Source organism: Microtus oregoni, unplaced genomic scaffold, assembly GCF_018167655.1.
Source record: "Microtus oregoni isolate MIOR12 unplaced genomic scaffold, Mior012 000052F_000, whole genome shotgun sequence".
NCBI classification, from domain to species: Eukaryota; Metazoa; Chordata; class Mammalia; order Rodentia; family Cricetidae; genus Microtus; species Microtus oregoni.
This window is the reverse complement of record NW_024543812.1, coordinates 1,048,053-1,065,135: the sequence shown is the minus strand read 5'-3', so window position 1 is coordinate 1,065,135 and position 17,083 is coordinate 1,048,053. Positions and strand designations below refer to the sequence as shown.

The 17,083-nt window shown below is 37.3% G+C and overlaps 1 protein-coding gene across 3 annotated transcripts in view; it reads right to left on the bottom strand.

Moving 5' to 3' along the window:
* LOC121437315 (melanoma-associated antigen B4-like) overlaps positions 1-17,083 on the bottom strand; it is a 170,320-nt gene that overhangs the window by 75,079 nt on the left and 78,158 nt on the right. The window lies entirely within an intron of this gene.

The following is a 17,083-nucleotide window of genomic DNA, read 5'->3' as shown; positions in this document are numbered from 1 at the left end:
ATTTTCAACTACTTATACATACAGTTTTTTCTATATATTCTTAAATTTATCTAGAACTACAACTATGTAGTCATTCCCATGGTCTTTTAAAGGTAATTATACAACTAATGTAGTCTTGGAAAACTAAGGTACTAGTTAGGCAAATCAAGAAAATATATCTTTAAAATTATGACTGCATAGCAGTGGAAAACACATTGACCTTCTCAGTGACTCCAGAGTTTACCACAATATATTCTTCTAAACTTTCCAGAACAGGTAATACAATCATGCAATGACCATTCAAACAGTAATTATCCTGGATTTAGCACCAATTCTGGCACAGGGATTTCCTTGAAGGCCACCTCAGCTGTCTGTAATCCTTTGTGAACATGTTGCATGGTGCTCAGTAAATTGAGACCAAACACTTCACTTATATTATCAAGGCCTACCACGTAAATCTGCAACTTATTGCTATTTCTCTGCTTCCCTTGCCTGTTTACTTAACAGGCTACTCATTTGTCAGTTCAGTAGGTTGTATCTAGGAGCAATGGTGTACAGGACTGTTCTATGTTGGTTCCATTAAGGGAAAACTGTAAAGCTGATCAGCCTTGATGTATAGCTGGCTTTTCCATAATAGAGGACCCACCACTCATATGGCCTATCATCCTTTCCTGATTGTTTGGGTATCCTGAGGGATAAGCAAACTGGAGAGTTCATACTATATTGATTTTCCTTTGGCTACTCATGCAATACAGTGCCACAGCAATGCGTTGTGAAAAAAATATGCCTCATATTCTAAGAGACTGGATCTTTTGATGGACCTCACTGCCATCCAGAGTTAATAATACACTCTGAGGTTGCTTAAGTAAGACTGTTTTACTACTTGATACTCAGCCTGTTTGTTTAACCTGTCTTTAAGAGAACAATGTAGCAACCGAACTTACTTGCTTTGAATTTCCCATGTGATTGATTTTTACAACTAAGCTATTGTATAGTTGTAATCTTCAGTCACTCTCTACTTGAGAGGAATCTATATGCATTATTTCAATCATTTTCTGTGACTGCATGTGTGTTATGCCAATCATTTGCTAGAAACATGAAATAGTCTAAAAGCAGCCTTATAAAATGACTATCTACCATAAGCACTAAAAGTAACATTCAGAGGCTACTTGATAGCATGTGCTTGTTATCTGGGTCAGCTGAGGTCAAGTGCACTCAGTATCCTACACCTTATAAAATTCTGTTAAAGATTTCTATAAAGTACCTCCCATTCCTTCCCCCGTATGATGTCTTTTTTTTTGTTTTTGTTCTTTTGCTGTTCAATAAAGGAGAGGGCAACGCCCCTTGTTTAGGACACACATGCACAAAGACACAGGTACTGACAGATTCAGAAGACAGAATTCAGGAAGGCACAAATTCAGACTCATGCAACAGACAGACTGGGACCATGGCAAACAAAGAGCAAAGTAGAGTATTAAATTCAAATCTGGGCTAGCACATGGTAAAGTGATACCAAGGGGGAATGCTTGGTTTCCTGTCCTTAATGTGATGCCAATGCATCATTGGTGACTCAGAATTTACCATTACTGTAATCGAGCTGATGAGAATTGCCTGAATCTCCCTAGGGCAATAGAGTTTTCGTTTTGTTGTTTTATTTTTTACCAGCCAAATCTGTCAGGCAACTTGTGATTTAAGAAAATAGTGGTAAACATGTCAGGCTCTGGGGTGAGAGGTCCTTCTGTCTATGTGTTGCTTTCCTTGGTTAATAAAAAACTGCTTTGAGCCTATGGCAGGGCAGGAAAAAAACAAGGCAGGGAAAGCTAGGCTGTATGCTGGGAGAAAGAAGGCTGGAGTCATAGAGAAGCCATGGAGGTACTGGAGACAGCTGCTGGGAAATTAACACTGTAAGTCACAGCCACATGATCAATAGAAATGGGTTAAATTAATATAAGAGTTATCCAATAAGATGAAAGACCCCAGCTTAGCTGCTGTAATGCCATTTTGCAAAGTCTTCACACAAACAAATGTAAGTTCAAGGTAAAGTCAGTACTCCTAGGCCGTCAAACTGGATATCTGTGGTCAGACACCAGGCCTAGGAGGGGAAATGACAGTTCTGGGAAAAACTACATGTGCCCTAGTTAGAGCCAAGTCAGATATTATCATATCTTCATGTCCCCGAGGAGCTTGTCCCCAAGTGAACCCATCGCCCCATCCGAACTGACCAATGGGATTCCTGTAACCATGTTTCTACTTCTGTATGTCTGCTCTGCCTGCCCGTTTCCATATAAAAGACCCCCTGCCCAGCCTAAGGGCGTGCAAGTCTTCCAAAGAGACTCTGACACCCATAGGTACCTGTGCATCGCTCAATAAATAACCTCTTGCTGTTGCAGCCAGTGGTCTCGACTGTTCCTTGGGTTAGGGGTCTCCTCCTGAGGGAAGGACCACTCTGAGGGTCTTTCAAAGAAGCTAGAGCAAATGAGCCAAGCCATGATTTAAATTAATACAGTTTTTGTGTGATTATTTCAGGTCTAAACTAGCCAGGTGGCCAGAAACCAACAAGTGACGCCCTCCTCCAATAAGGCTCCAGAACCAAACAACCTGAGTTTATGCTCCATTTGCCATGCTTTAAAACTCTTTCCTCCAAAGCACATGTTCACAGTCAAATGTACTGGATCCACATTGAGGACTGATGAAAACACAAGGGTTGTTATCAAAGGGAGAGATCTGCTTCCTGTCTTGCTCCTTTGCCCTTCTGTTACTAGTGAACTGTCTGAGATCCCATGTCTCTACCAAGACAGAAATCACAGGTAGATAAGGACCTCTTCAAATGTCTGTCATGGGCAGCTTTAGTATTACAGCATTTGGCATAAGTGAGCAGAGTAAACAGGTAATCTGTGGCAGCAGCAGGTGGGACTCTGTAATGTTGCTGTATTGCAGCACTTAGGCCTCAAAGTGAGACCCGTAGATCTACACTTGTGTCAGCTCAGTTATCTAGGTATATACCAGCTATTGTCATCTAGGCTGAGCCCTTGGCAATAATCAGTGTTAAGGATAATAGGCATAGGTCGTCTGAGACCCTTATTTCTAGAGAATTAACAGCTCCCTGCTGTAATTTTTCTCTAGTTCTTTATATCTTCTATCCTTCTATGCTGATAGACCACCAGAGGTGGCCCCATCAGTTCTAGCTGGAAATGAACATAGAATTATCTACAGTTCACGGGGACTTGTGATAAGAAAACATCAATTAAAAACTGAACCACCTGTAGCTGTGGCTTCAACTTCAGAAGCTGAAGTAAGCAGCTGTATTCACTGTGTAGTTTGCTCAAGGAACCTGTGGAGTCTTCAAAATAGGCAGTGTTGTCATACAGGTAGTTTACTGGCCATCTGGCTGACAGCCTTTAACTAGGGTAGCAAAGGAGATCTAATAGCTGTCAATTATGAAGTCAAATTGCCTCATCCCCCAATGTTTTTGCTTATTTACAAGAAAATGAACATCAGAAGGAATAGTTAAAATGCGATCTTAAAGGACCTATCATTTACATTAGCATCAAATTTTAGCAAGTTTTTAGTAATGCTTAAATGCCTACCCAGTGCCACAGGTAGCAGTGGGATCCCTTCATCTATTTCACTTCCACCTTGCACTTTATGATGATTCTGCTTGATGCTGGAACCTTTATCTGGGACATCTTGGTTTCCAGAACTATGAGACCATAAGCTTCTATTGACTATAAACCACTTTTCATTGTGTCAAGATATTTCATTGTATCACACAAAACAGTTTAAGACACTAACTCTCTAACTTGCAAGTTGTGTGATTTGGGGCAAGGTACATATAAACTTTCTAAATATTGATTTCTTCATATTATCCAATATTGACTAAGCTTCCATGATCAACAGTACAGAAAGTTTGCTTGATCAAAGAACAATCCGATTAATGTCATGAGATGAACTATACATATTTATTGATTATTTTATACTAGAAACTACAGATAATACAGAATGTTAAAATATAAATCTTTCCCCACCAAACTACCTAGATAGAAGTACTGAACTGAAGGACATGAGTTCAAAGAATCATATACTTTTCAATAACTAATTTAATCTGTAGTCAGAATGTGAACACATCTTGTGTGTCTTCTCTATTTAATCTGCATTATTACAACAGAAAAATAGCTGTTCCCTGATGCATGGAGAGCGGGCCCTTGTTCCATCCCAGCCACCCGGCTAACTTACACCCAAAATAACCACACAGAAATGGTATTAATTAAATCACTGCCTGGCCTGTTATCTTTAGCCTCTTATTGGCTAACTCTCACATCACATCTTGATTTAACCCATTTCTATTAATCTGTATATCACCACGAGGTCGTGGCTTATCTGGAAAGATTCAGCATGTCTGACCTGGTGGCTCCATGGAAGTTCTCTTTCTCTGTTTTCTCTCTCCCAGAATTCAGTTCTGTCTTCTCTGCCTAACTAAGTTCTGCCCTATCAACTAGGCCAAGGCAGTTTCTTTATTCATTATCCAATGAAAGCAACACACAAACAGAAGGAACTCCTACACCAGTTCCCTGTCTCATAAACACACCCACCATCCCATATTTAGAGGGAAAAATACTTTACTACTCAATATATTAAAATGGTATGCAATTCCAGAAATGAATTAACTCTCCCATATTAAAAGTGAAAAACTAACAATGTCAGATACCAATACTATCATGATAACCATAAATTACACAACATAGTGTATAAGTTTTGTGTCTTCTGTTTAGAAAATATGTTGTCATTAAAAAAATTAATAATATACAAAAGATTTTCAAATACTAGTCTAGATTAGTTTATGTTGCTGTGATAAAATACCACGAACAAAAGCAACTTGGGAAACAAAGAGTTTATTTGGCTTATGTGTTCTAATCATAGTCAATCATTAGGGAAGCCAATGTAAGAACTGAAGGCTGGGACATGGAGGCATACACTGAAGCAGAGGACATGGAGGAACATTGCTTTCTGTCTTGCTTCCCATCACTTACTCACCTTGCTTTTTAATACAACACAAGATCTTGTTCTCAGAGGTAGCACCGCAAGCAGTGGCTGAGCCCTCTTATACCAATCATTAATCAAGGAAATGCCCCACACCCTTGCCTACAAACAATCTAATGGATACAATTGTTCAATTGAGTGTCTTCTTCCAAGATGACTCTAGCTTGTGTCAAGTTTTTTTTTAATAAAGCAAAATAAAAAACTATATAACTATATAAAAAAACTAACTATATAACCAAGACTACGATTAATTATTCCAGAACTCATGAAACAGAGGCAGGCGGTATAATATGTGTTCTATATCTTCTGTACTTTTCCAAAATAATTACAAATAGACTTTAAATCATTCCAAATCATAAATAATGGCGTGTCAATATTTATTAATATCAAATGAAAATAGTGAGATAAACTTTTAATCAAACTCATGGAGCATGTTTGAATAGCTGATCTCAAAATGTAGGTGCCACAAAGTACATGAGATTGGCTTCGTGGTTCAGAAAGGAAACACTTGGAAAACTACACTCCAAACCAGCTGCAGCTGATATCAAACAGGACCTCTCCACAGCTGCAAAGTGTCATCATAGCCATTAACAAGCCGTGAAGAAAAACAACAACAAACAACCAAGCAGTACTTACACAGGTCAGACTCTACAAATTGTAAAAGTACTGCCTTTCTATTTAATTTATTTCTGTAACACATAGCTTGGTGTTGTGTAATAACAGTATGGATAATATTTATATTCAGGTCATTGGCAATTGACTTCAGCAAAGCAAAATGAGTAACCTAAAAAATAATTGCCAATCGCCTGAAGGCAATGAGCAAGATGAAAAGCAGCACAAAACTGAATAGAGGAACCAAGCCCAGGGGAAAAAGGCAGAAAACAAAGCCACTTTTAGAAAATAAATCCTCAGAATGATTCAAGAGAATGCTGTTTCCATGAAAGAATAGAATGGGTTACCATGAGAAAAGATGAACTTGTAAAATAGTTTATAGATATTATAATATATAATACAACTATAAATATAGTTGCCATGTTACAAAAATATTATCTAAGTAGCAAAAGAGACACAGCTGGAAATCAAAAGAGAAATTCAGAGGATCTCATTAAGGTATAACTTTAGAATGTTTTGCAAGAAATGAGAAGAAAATTCCTAGAGAAACTTTAGTGAACTATAGTGAACTATGAGCAGTCAATATCTGTTTAATACAAACTCTACATGATGGACATAAAAAGTTGTAACCTCTGCTGTAATCAAGGCTTCACCTTCACAGCTGTACATAATGGTCTATCGGGGCCTCTTGGCCTCTTAGATTTGTCATTAGGGAACTCCTCTGCCACATGCTACCTGTCCTCATCAGCTCTCTGAAACCAGAGGAAGAACTCACAACCCTTTCATTCTTGCATGCTTTGTTCCCCTAAAGTCAATGCCACAAGGATTGTACTGCTAGCCTGTAATAGACTCTCGTCCTGTTGAACCACATTAGCAGGAGCTTTTGTTTGCAGTTACCTGGGAACAGAAAACTTCCTGAGAGCTTAGCTGTCATGTGAAGACATAGACCATCACCAGAATAAATCAAAGTGTATAGATCAATACTGTACAGCTGTATTAGTTGTAAGGGCTTCCATAACAAAATGCTGCTGCTGATATATCTGAAGCAGTAACATTTTACTTACCCACAGTTTTAGAGAGTAGATGTCTGTGTCTCGTGTTAAAGGGTTTGATTTCTTTTAAGAATTTGTCCTTGGCTCCCCTGACATCTTTCTTCTTTTTCTTTTCTAAGACTGACCTAAAACTTTCTTTTTGCCTCCTCCCTCATCTTCCTAATGTTTCAGATTGCAGGTGTGTATCACTACACCTTAGTTAGGATGCCCCCTTTACCTGGCCCTTCAATGTACATTGTGCTCAAAATGTGTTCTTTTTGTGTGTGCACATGTTCAGTGTCTCCCTGTGCATACTTATTGTTTCTTTTAAGGACACTGGTCACATTGGATATAGGCCCATCTAATGGTCTCATTTTAACATAATTATATCTTTAAAGTCTTTATTTTCAAATAAAGCAACATTCAAAAGCACTATAGTTAAGGGCTTTAAAATGTGAATTGGTGAGACACAATTTATATCATAACAATATTCTCTCTGAATGATGATATGATGCTTGTGGATAAAATGAAGATAATTCAGAATACTTGAGCATCTCATGTCTTACACAATTCTCTCCAGTACAAACAATGCTAATGGCAACTAATCCTACAAGAAACCCTATAGCCAATAGATGAATGTGTGAGCCTGATTAGATTGAGTATCTTTTATCTATTAAGGGCCTGTCTTCTTATTTAAATTAATTATGGCCATAGCTAGTTATAACATAACTTGAATGTGTCCTACAAAAGTTCCCTTTTCTTGGAGCTTGGTTGGTTCCCAATGGAACTGGTGTGGCCTTTATGCAGTACAGCGTAATGAAAGATAATTAAGACATTTGGATCTCTCCTTCAGTGAAAGAATTGATGCTATGCTCCTGAGATGACATAAATCTTTCAGAAATGAGTTAGATTCTATGAGAATAAAGTCAGATTCCTGCTTGGCATCTTGATTCTTGTCCTATGTGACCTCTCGTTTTGCTTGCACCCCCACTACAATGCCATGCATGTTGTTGAAAAAAAAATTCCCAGAAAGCCTTCACCAGAGCCAAGCAAATACCATCAGTATGTCCTTGGACCTCTTTTCTGTATAGTGTCCAGTTTGCAGTTATTTGATATAGTGACAGAAAACAGACTAGTATATTTAATTCTACTGCATATGTGTACATGGGTGTTTTGTATGTTATCTCTTTCCACCATTCTAATTCTGAAATAGACATTCAATCTGGATCTGGACTACTGAAACATACAACTACCACTATCAGATTTGGGGGGAAGTTAGTAAAATTAAAGAACTATTGGTGATCTGAGATAGACTGTGTAGAAGTTCAATAATCCATGGCATGGGATTGTTAAATCATTCTGGAATTTTCTTTGGAGGAAGAGACTATGTAATCATGGATTTAATCAACTGTTCCCTTAAATGGAATCAGTTGGTTCCAAATAGTAAACTGTGTATAAGATTTGGTAGAGAGAAATGATGAGAGTGTTGCAAAAATATTTTAATTGAAAGGGGAAGATCAAATTTGTGTTTTTAGAACTCTGGATATTATGCTTCGACACACAGAACAGTTGTTTTGGCAGCACTAATCTGAAAGAGACTTATAGACATTGAGTACAGTGCTGTGGGACAATGGTCTGTATTCTGTCAATTATATTTTAAATAAATGCTGATTGGCCAGTAGCCAGACAGGAAGTATAGGCAGGACAACCAGACAGGAAGTAGAGGCAGGTTAATGAGAACAGGAGAATGCTGGGAGAAAAGAACCCCATTCCTATGCAGTCCTGACCCAGCCACAGAAGAAGCAAGATGTGACTTCCTGGCTGGAAAAGGTACAGAGCCACGTGGCTAGCATAGAAAAGAATAATGGGCTAATATAAGTTATAAGAGCTAATACGAAGCCTGAGCTAATGGGCCAATCAGATTATAAGTAATGTAGACCTCTGTGTGATTTCTTTGGGACTTAACGATTACGGGAACCCGGCAGAACAGAAACCCCAACAACAGTACAGTGATTTGTACAAATATATCTTAAGTGATTATTATGTTTTGTATTTAAAGCATGAGGAATAATATGTTTTCTATATGCAAAAATAATTATCTTGAAACAATTTAGATAAAATATTAGTTTGTTAGCTACTGTGTCTCCAACATTTTTTAAAATAATTAAGCCACTATGATGGTTGACATTTGTTTCAAATAAGAAACAGCTGGAAAGATGCCCAGAATTTTTTTCAGACTTTTACTCCATGACTAGAAGTCTTTGGGGGGGGGGGTCCCTCTTCACTTTTGTGTCATGTTAAAATGTTGGCCTTAAGTTTTGGCATCTGTGGCAACCTAGACAAGAACAAGCTACATAGGTGGCAGTACCATGCTGAAAAGCACTCTGCCCTTCTTTAAACAAAAATGTTTTTCAAGGGACCAGAAGTTAAAAGCAAAAGTGGTTTTCTGAGTTGAGGAAATTTCCCAACAGGTATTGTGAATTGGCTTTTACATAAAGGTATTTGTTGGAAAGGCAATCAAAAATAGACGAGAAGGTCAGCCAATAGCAGGAGACTTGCCCTCGAAGCTTCCTCTCTTACAGGTATAATAGTGCATATAGGGAACAGTAGGGAGGGGAAGATTTGGGCTAAAATGAAAAACTTTGCAGAGAATCAAGTCCTGGAAAGAGAGTTACCAAGTAAAGCCACACTGGAAGGCAGATTGAAATTGGGGCCACAATCTGACCTGCTCTTGGGGACTGGTAGCAGTGGAAGGGGGTCACTCTAAATGGAAAGTTAAGAACAAATTGCTGACCTTTTCCTATGTCCTAGTACAAAGACCAGAATCTGACAAGCCTGTCAGGATGTTCAGTTAAATCATACACAGTAGTACTTTATAAATTTTTTGACTGCTTTTCTGGCCCCTGTTAATTTGCATGCCTTAAAATGTGACTTTTTAGGTCCTCCCATCAGAAAGTGACATTTGATTCTTCAACCTTGAATAAGAATTGACCTTGTAAATTGTTTTAGTCACTCGAGTGTGGAGAAGGGATGGTGTTCCAGCTCCATCTGTAGGCATTATGAAAACTCGTTCATTTCTAAATCCTCTAGGAAGTCATGAGGATAAGCCTAAGCCAGCACAAAACATGTGGGAAAAAAAGCTCAGTTGTCCCAGATAAGAACAGCTAAGGTCAACCTAGAGACAGATAACATTCTTTTACTCTCTCTCTCTCTCTCTTCCTTCTCTCTCTCCTTCCCTCCCCCCCCCGCGTGTGTGTGTGTGTGTGTGTGTGTGTGTGTGTGTGTGTGTTAGAGATATGTACAGTGAGGCTCTCCTGATTCACAGGGTAGAGGCAGCGGCCCAGGTCAGTTAAGATCACAAAATGTTCTCCTCAATCTCCATACCTGCTTGCAGCAATAAATGGTTACTTAATGACGGTAAGTTCTAAGGTAAATTCATAACAATTGATAAGTGATACCGAGTTTTTCAATTATGTGGGGTGCTGCCAAGAAAAAAATCTGAATTATGTGACAATCCACTGTCGCATAGTCTAGTTTAATTCTGAAGTTTCATTGTGAGAGTTCATGTGGATGATATATATATAAAAGGGTATTGTTTAAGTTCCCACTGTGACTGTTCTAAATATGTGTCTCCCTTTATATCCAATATTTATTTTATAAAGTTGAATACTCTAGTAATAAGTGTACTTAGTACATTTTCAATTGCCATATCTTCCAGTTGAATTTGTTCATTGAAAATTTTGTAACAACTGTGTCTCTTTTTAGAGTTTTTTGTCTCTAAATCTGTCTGATATAAGAATAGCTATTTCTGCTCAGTTCTGATTTGTTTGCATAATATCGTTTTGTATCCATTCCCTTTCTGTCCATGTGTATCTTTATTGCCACAGTTAAATTATTGCAGGCCATAAACAATTAACCACTTCATCCACAGTAAGAAGGTATGAACTAAGTGGAGAACATTATGCGAAGTGAACTAATTCACACAAAATGTAGTAATCATGTTTCTCTCATTTAGGTGGAAGTTAAGGGCTAACCAAGTCTTCCTCAGTGTAAAAAGTGATGACTTTTCAAAATCTGTAGGGAAATCAGTGAAGACTGGGTTTCATTGGGACACAGTGCATTCATGTATTGAAATGTCATGCTGAATTCTAATAACATGTACATTTAAGGCATGCTAATAAAGGCTAAAATTACTATGAAACATTATCTGTAGGGCATGAGAGCAAGTAGTAACTAGAAAACTAATGGCAAAGTCTAAAATGTTACTGGGCAATGGTTAGCATGGATGCAGCGACCTCTAGTGCACTGGACTGAAAGGGCTGCTGTTTGAGGACAGTTTAGAAAATGGAAAATTTATCTAATAAACTTCTCAGTTTGCCTCAGGAGATCTTCATGCAGCACTTTGCAAATTTCTCTTGGACACTCCCAGCTGTGTGAGATAAAGTACACGTTAAATATGAGTTGAAGAAACAACTGGCCAGTTTACAAGCAAAATTTAGAGATGATAAAAAAGATCCAAAGCTTCGTAAGTTGCAAAATAAGGGGATGACCCCAGCTAAGACTTCAAGCAATAATGGAGAGGGTGCCTGAACTGGCCTTTCCCTGTAATCAGGTTGGGGACTACCATAATTGTCACCATAGGCTCTTCATCCAGCAACTGATGGAAACAGATACAGAGATCCACAGCCAAGCACTGGGCCGACCTCCGAGACTCCAGTTGAAGAGAGAAAGGAGAAATTATATGAGTGAGGGAGGGTGTAAAGATCATGATGGGGAAACCCACAGAAACAGCTGACTAGAGCTAGTGGGACCTCGTGGACACTGGACTGACAGCTAGGGAGCCTGCATGGGACCGAACTAGGCCTTTTTCATGTGGGTAACAGTTGTGTGGCTTAGACTGTTTGTTTGGTCCCTGGCAGTGTAACCAGGATTTATCCCTAGTGCATGAGCTGGCTTTTTGGAGTCTATTCCCTATGCAGGGATATCTTGCTCAGCCCAGATACAATGGGGAGGGCATTGGCCCTGCTTCGACTTGATATGTCAGGCTTTATTGACTCCACATGGGAGGCCTTACCATTTCTGAGGAGTGGATGTGGGTGAAGGGAAGGTGGGGAAGCAGAAGATGGGAAGAGAGGATGAACTGTAATTAGTATGTAAAATGAATAAAAAAAATAAAGTATTTAAAAAGAAGATATCTATAAATTAAAAGCATCAAATTAAAGTAAAATAACTCAAAATAAAAAAGGTGCTAGAGAGATGGTTTATCAGTTGAGAGCCGTGGCTGCTTCTGCAAAATGGTGGCTCACAACAGTCTGTAACTTGAGTTACAGAGGATCTGACACCCTCTTCTGACATCCTTGGGCTCCTGACATACATACATACATATATATATATATATATATATATATATATATATATATATATATGGTGCATAGGCATATGTGCAGACAAAAAACTCTAATTATAAGACATCGTGATAATGTCTCAAAGTGAATTAAGGTAGTAGGTAGACAAAAGAATTTCCAATAAACTTACTGGTGCTAGACCTAAATCAACAGAAATGGCGGACATAAACATAATGGTAACTTCAAAACCTTAAAATAGTTGTGATTGAAGATTCTGTCCAGTGAAGACTCATATTCATAAAGCTCATGAAAATTTATTATATTGGTAAAAGTGTTTCCTAGACACTATACATAGACCAAAGAGGAGAAAGGAATTCTAAAGCAAAAGCACATCTGGGTTCTCAACTTTGTATGAGCAGAATGCAGGCGGAGAAACATGCTTTAGAAATGGCCAAAGACAATGGGGAGAAATGTCTTTGATGTTCTCAGATGGCAAAGCCAAGGTTCAAGAATGAACAACAGTGTCCCTTACAGTGATTAGAACTATACTGCAATCATGGCCCATCTGTCCCTCACAATCTTCATTTTAAATTATTAATGACCACTGACTGTTATCTGACTTGCATTCTTCTTTTTGAATGTTTTTGTGGTTGTCTACTCCAATTTCATTCTTGTTTGTCCACCATATGAAGAACCAATGAGGTTCTTGGGAAGGAAACAAGGCATTCTGCATGTGGAACAACAGACAGACAAGATCCACTCGAAAAGGGAGAGAGAACAGTGGCAGATTGTAATGTTAGCACCCTTTATGAACTGCCTAGATTTATACCTGTTGCTATGTGACCTTCCAGGAAGGCCAGTTCCATCCTATTGACCTTAAGAAGTCTTAAAAATGCCTCCTGTCCATGTTAGAATTCTGTCAACGCTGGAGAACAAATCTAAGCTAGCATCAATAAGGAATCCTGATTATCATTGAAGCAAGCTCCCAAAGTTTGGAGTTTTCCTGTCTCAGCAAAGCTTCTCTTGGTGCCCAAGATTCTGAGGAGTATGTAGTTATAATTGTTTAGGAGACTAGTGCTTGGAACTACACCTACAACTCCCATGTTGTAGGAAATGGTAGAGGGAGAAGTACAAGCCCAAATATGCTGGAAAATTTGTTCTATAGGAGTAAGAGCAAGATAAAACTAATTCATGGAATTTGTCAGAAAATGTTACTGTTTTTAAGGTCCTGAGTCCTTGGCTTCATTCCATGAGAAGACAGGTGACATGGACTGAAATCAAATCAGAGACTCTGGAGAGGCCTTGAGCTTAGAGTAGCTGACAGAAACTTTGGAAGGAACTTATGGTCCAGGATTAAGTGCTGGCATGACCCAGGCACCTCTAATGGAAGTGGCAGATGGAGATTCTTGTGCTATGAAGCCATAGCAGAGTAGAGAAACTGAGAAATTGAGGAAAGGTGTCAACGGAAGTAAAGAAAGTCAGCACTGTTCCTCAGGGTGGAATGAAACCTTTGTTTTAAGGTGAACGGCTACTTTAAGATATGGTCAAAATGTCTCTTTTTTGATATACGTCAAATGTTTGACTGTTTCAGGGTAAAAAAAAAATGATGCTTCTTCCAACCATTTTGTGATCAAAATATTCCAGCTTCCCTGAAAACTTAAACATCCACTTTCAGAAAACTAGTAAAAGAATAAAATGAAAAATGCCCTAACTATTGCCAAATACACACACACAGGCACACAAATGCTCTCTCTTATACACACACACACACACACACACACACACACACACACACACACACCATACACACACACACATGCATACATACACGTACCAGCTTCAGAAAAAAAGTAGAGAACAAATGAATGAAATAAAACAAGGAACAAATACTGATGCTTGAGATAGGAAAGAAACCAAGGCACATAGATGATTCATAGGCAAGGCTAAAACAGATATGGGTATATTAAGAGGGTTCCAGAGGACGTGGATGCTCATATTTCATTAGGAAACAGGTATTTTAAGGTGCTTAACATTACCCTTGTGGAGAGTAATCTGGCAGTAGTAAACAGAATGGACAGGAGCAGTGAGGGATAGACAAAGGCTGATGAGATGAGTTGGCCTCTGAGCTCCGCACATGTGCTACATTACATGTTCTACTCTGTGTAATCAACAATTGTAAAAAACAAAACTTGGATGATAAGAACCCACAAAGGAATGAAAAAGAACCAACACTTGACACATTCAACATAAGATACTTTCTCCATTTTTATTTTAAAAACTTTACCTCGAAAGTTACAATACAAATGTATATAAATAAATACATATATATCAATATAATTAGAATAAAAGTGACACTTCAAACTTTTAAATAATTGTAGATAAAAGAAATCCATTGACATGTAGTCAGCCCTAAAAACTAACATACAAGTAGCATTATACAGAGTGAACAGGTTGTATTTAGGGATATCTATGTATATATGTATATATATGCAAATTTTAGCAATTAATAAACAAAGAGGTCATGACTTTGAAGGAGAAGGACAATGGAATATGAAAGGGTTTGGAGGGAGGAAGGGAACAATTCAACAATTTATTATAATTGCAAAACAGAAAATTAAAAATGCAGAAAGGAAAAACTGACAAAAATCCAAAATAAAAGAATAAATCAGTACCAAATGTAATGAATGTGAACTTTAAAACTATGAATCCAAAGGTAAACATTCTCAGAAGAAATATGATTGCAAAATTTCCTTTTGCTTTCACAGTTGCAGCACTCTGAGGAGAAGCGATGAAGATGTGGACTATCAAGAGACAGACCACATTGAAAGCAGCTCAATGCTTCAATTACCTATTAGTACAAGCTGACTTTGTTAGAAAGTAAAAATACTGTATTAGGTGTTATTTCAAAGGGGGGGGGGGCGCACTAGAAACAAAGTAGCAGAGAAGGTTGGAAGTCTGGAAACAGGAAATGACTATGCTACCAAAAACAAACAAACACCCAAAGCAGAAGAAAAAAAACATTAAGTAAGACTATCATGTATCAAAAAGAACCTAATAATAATTAATGCAGCAAAATGACTTTCTAATGAGCAGGAAGTTTTACAATATTAATTCTATTTATATGTTATGTAACTATATATAATAATTCTATTCTGCAAAATACTCAACAATAGATTGACATTAATAGATACATCAGTAAGAAGAGTCAAATAATTGTAACTATTTCTGTGCAGTAGTGTTAGGAACGGAATGCTTTCTGCTTTTACTCTATGTATTATTACCCCTGCTTACCAATTATTATAAGCATCATGTGAGTATGTGCACATGTGCATGCAGCTATACATGCATTGTGAACACTTGCATTTCAAGCATCTTCTATGATCAGGCTTCATGTTACTTGTTAAGACAGGGTCTCTTAATGAATTTTGAACTTATCAAAGCTACTACTCTGGCTAATGAGCTCCAAGGATCTACCTACCTCTACCAATCTCCTTCAACAATTGGTTTTCAGATAGATACTGCCATTTTTATGTGGGTGCTGGGCATCTAAACTCAAGATATCATGCTTGTGTGGCAGCTACTTTACTGACTGAGCCATTGTTTCTTTAATAAAAATAAATATAAGCTGAACTTGGACTCCTTTTGGAATTTTTTCTGCTAAAATTTTAGGAGGTATATTCTCGTTCCTTTTCTGAAGATACATATGCCATTTCCCATCTACGAGCCATGAATATTATATATATTGTATGTGACTGTTCATTTTACTGATACCACCTTGTGAACGTGGTAGCATTTCAGTAATTCTTCCAGGTGTAAACTGGAACTTCTGGAAAGTAACATATAATTTTTTCTTAACCATCTCTCAATTTTTGGCACCTGGATTGCTTGTAAGTTTTTCTGTGAAAAAACACATTGAAGTTAGCAATCTTTGAATCAGTGACTTCTCACTTTAATTCTTTATCTAAATAATATGTAAACAAGTTTTCCCATAGTACAAACTGAATTGTAATGTGATGGTAGTTTGGGTATCATCCAACTTGTGCTGTCTGTGCACTTATCACAACATGTTTTAATCAACCTAATATGTTGGAAGGAATATAATGTCTACTAAAAGGAAATGAAATAAATATACCTTATATTAAAAATTTAACATAAAATCACAGTTTACTCTTGTGGAAATTAACAATTTATTAAGTAAAATATTAGGTTACATAGTGGACTCATTCCATTTTTAAAAAGAAAAATATGCTGAAAATTCTGAAAGAACATAAAATCTTTATAATGATTTTCTGTAAGAACTGAGAAAATTTGAGAATAAGCTTTTTAATTTTATTTCTTTATATTTTCAAGTTTTGAAATAAAAAGTTACATATACATTTTAGAAAGGCAAATAAATAATAAACTGTATACAACTGATTAAATGTTTTTCTTCAACATAATTTTTGCATGGTTATACTATGGGGGAAAGCAGTAGAAATATTTTTAAAAAAAGATCCCACACATCCTTCTTACCCTATAATAACCAGTTCACATTGTCTGGTGGCCATTTGTCTCTGATCATATATTTGAAAAATAACTAAAGTCACACTTTATATCACTGAGCTAATTTTGAAACTAACATTACATAATGCACAAGCCATATATATTTTAATGACAAATAGCATATATAAACAACACATTTACTTATTTATTGCCTTAAAGCTAGAGCTAGTAACTGGGGATATAACCCGTATAGTAAAGCATATACTTCACAAACATGAGGAGTTATATTTTTAAAAGGCTAGATGTAGTGTTATGCCCTTCTAATTCCAGCACTAGGGAGGCAGAGACATGAGACCAGTTGGCCTAATTGAAAGCTCTAGACCAGTGTGAGACCTTGGGTCAAAACAAACAACAACAAAAGACACAAATAGACACAAATAAACAGGGCAAACGACTTCTGAAGAATGACACTCATACACACACACACACACACACACACACACACACACACACACATATATATATATATATATATGTACATGTGATTTCTCTACTCCTGCACATACACTCACAGACAATGATATAATTGGACATAAA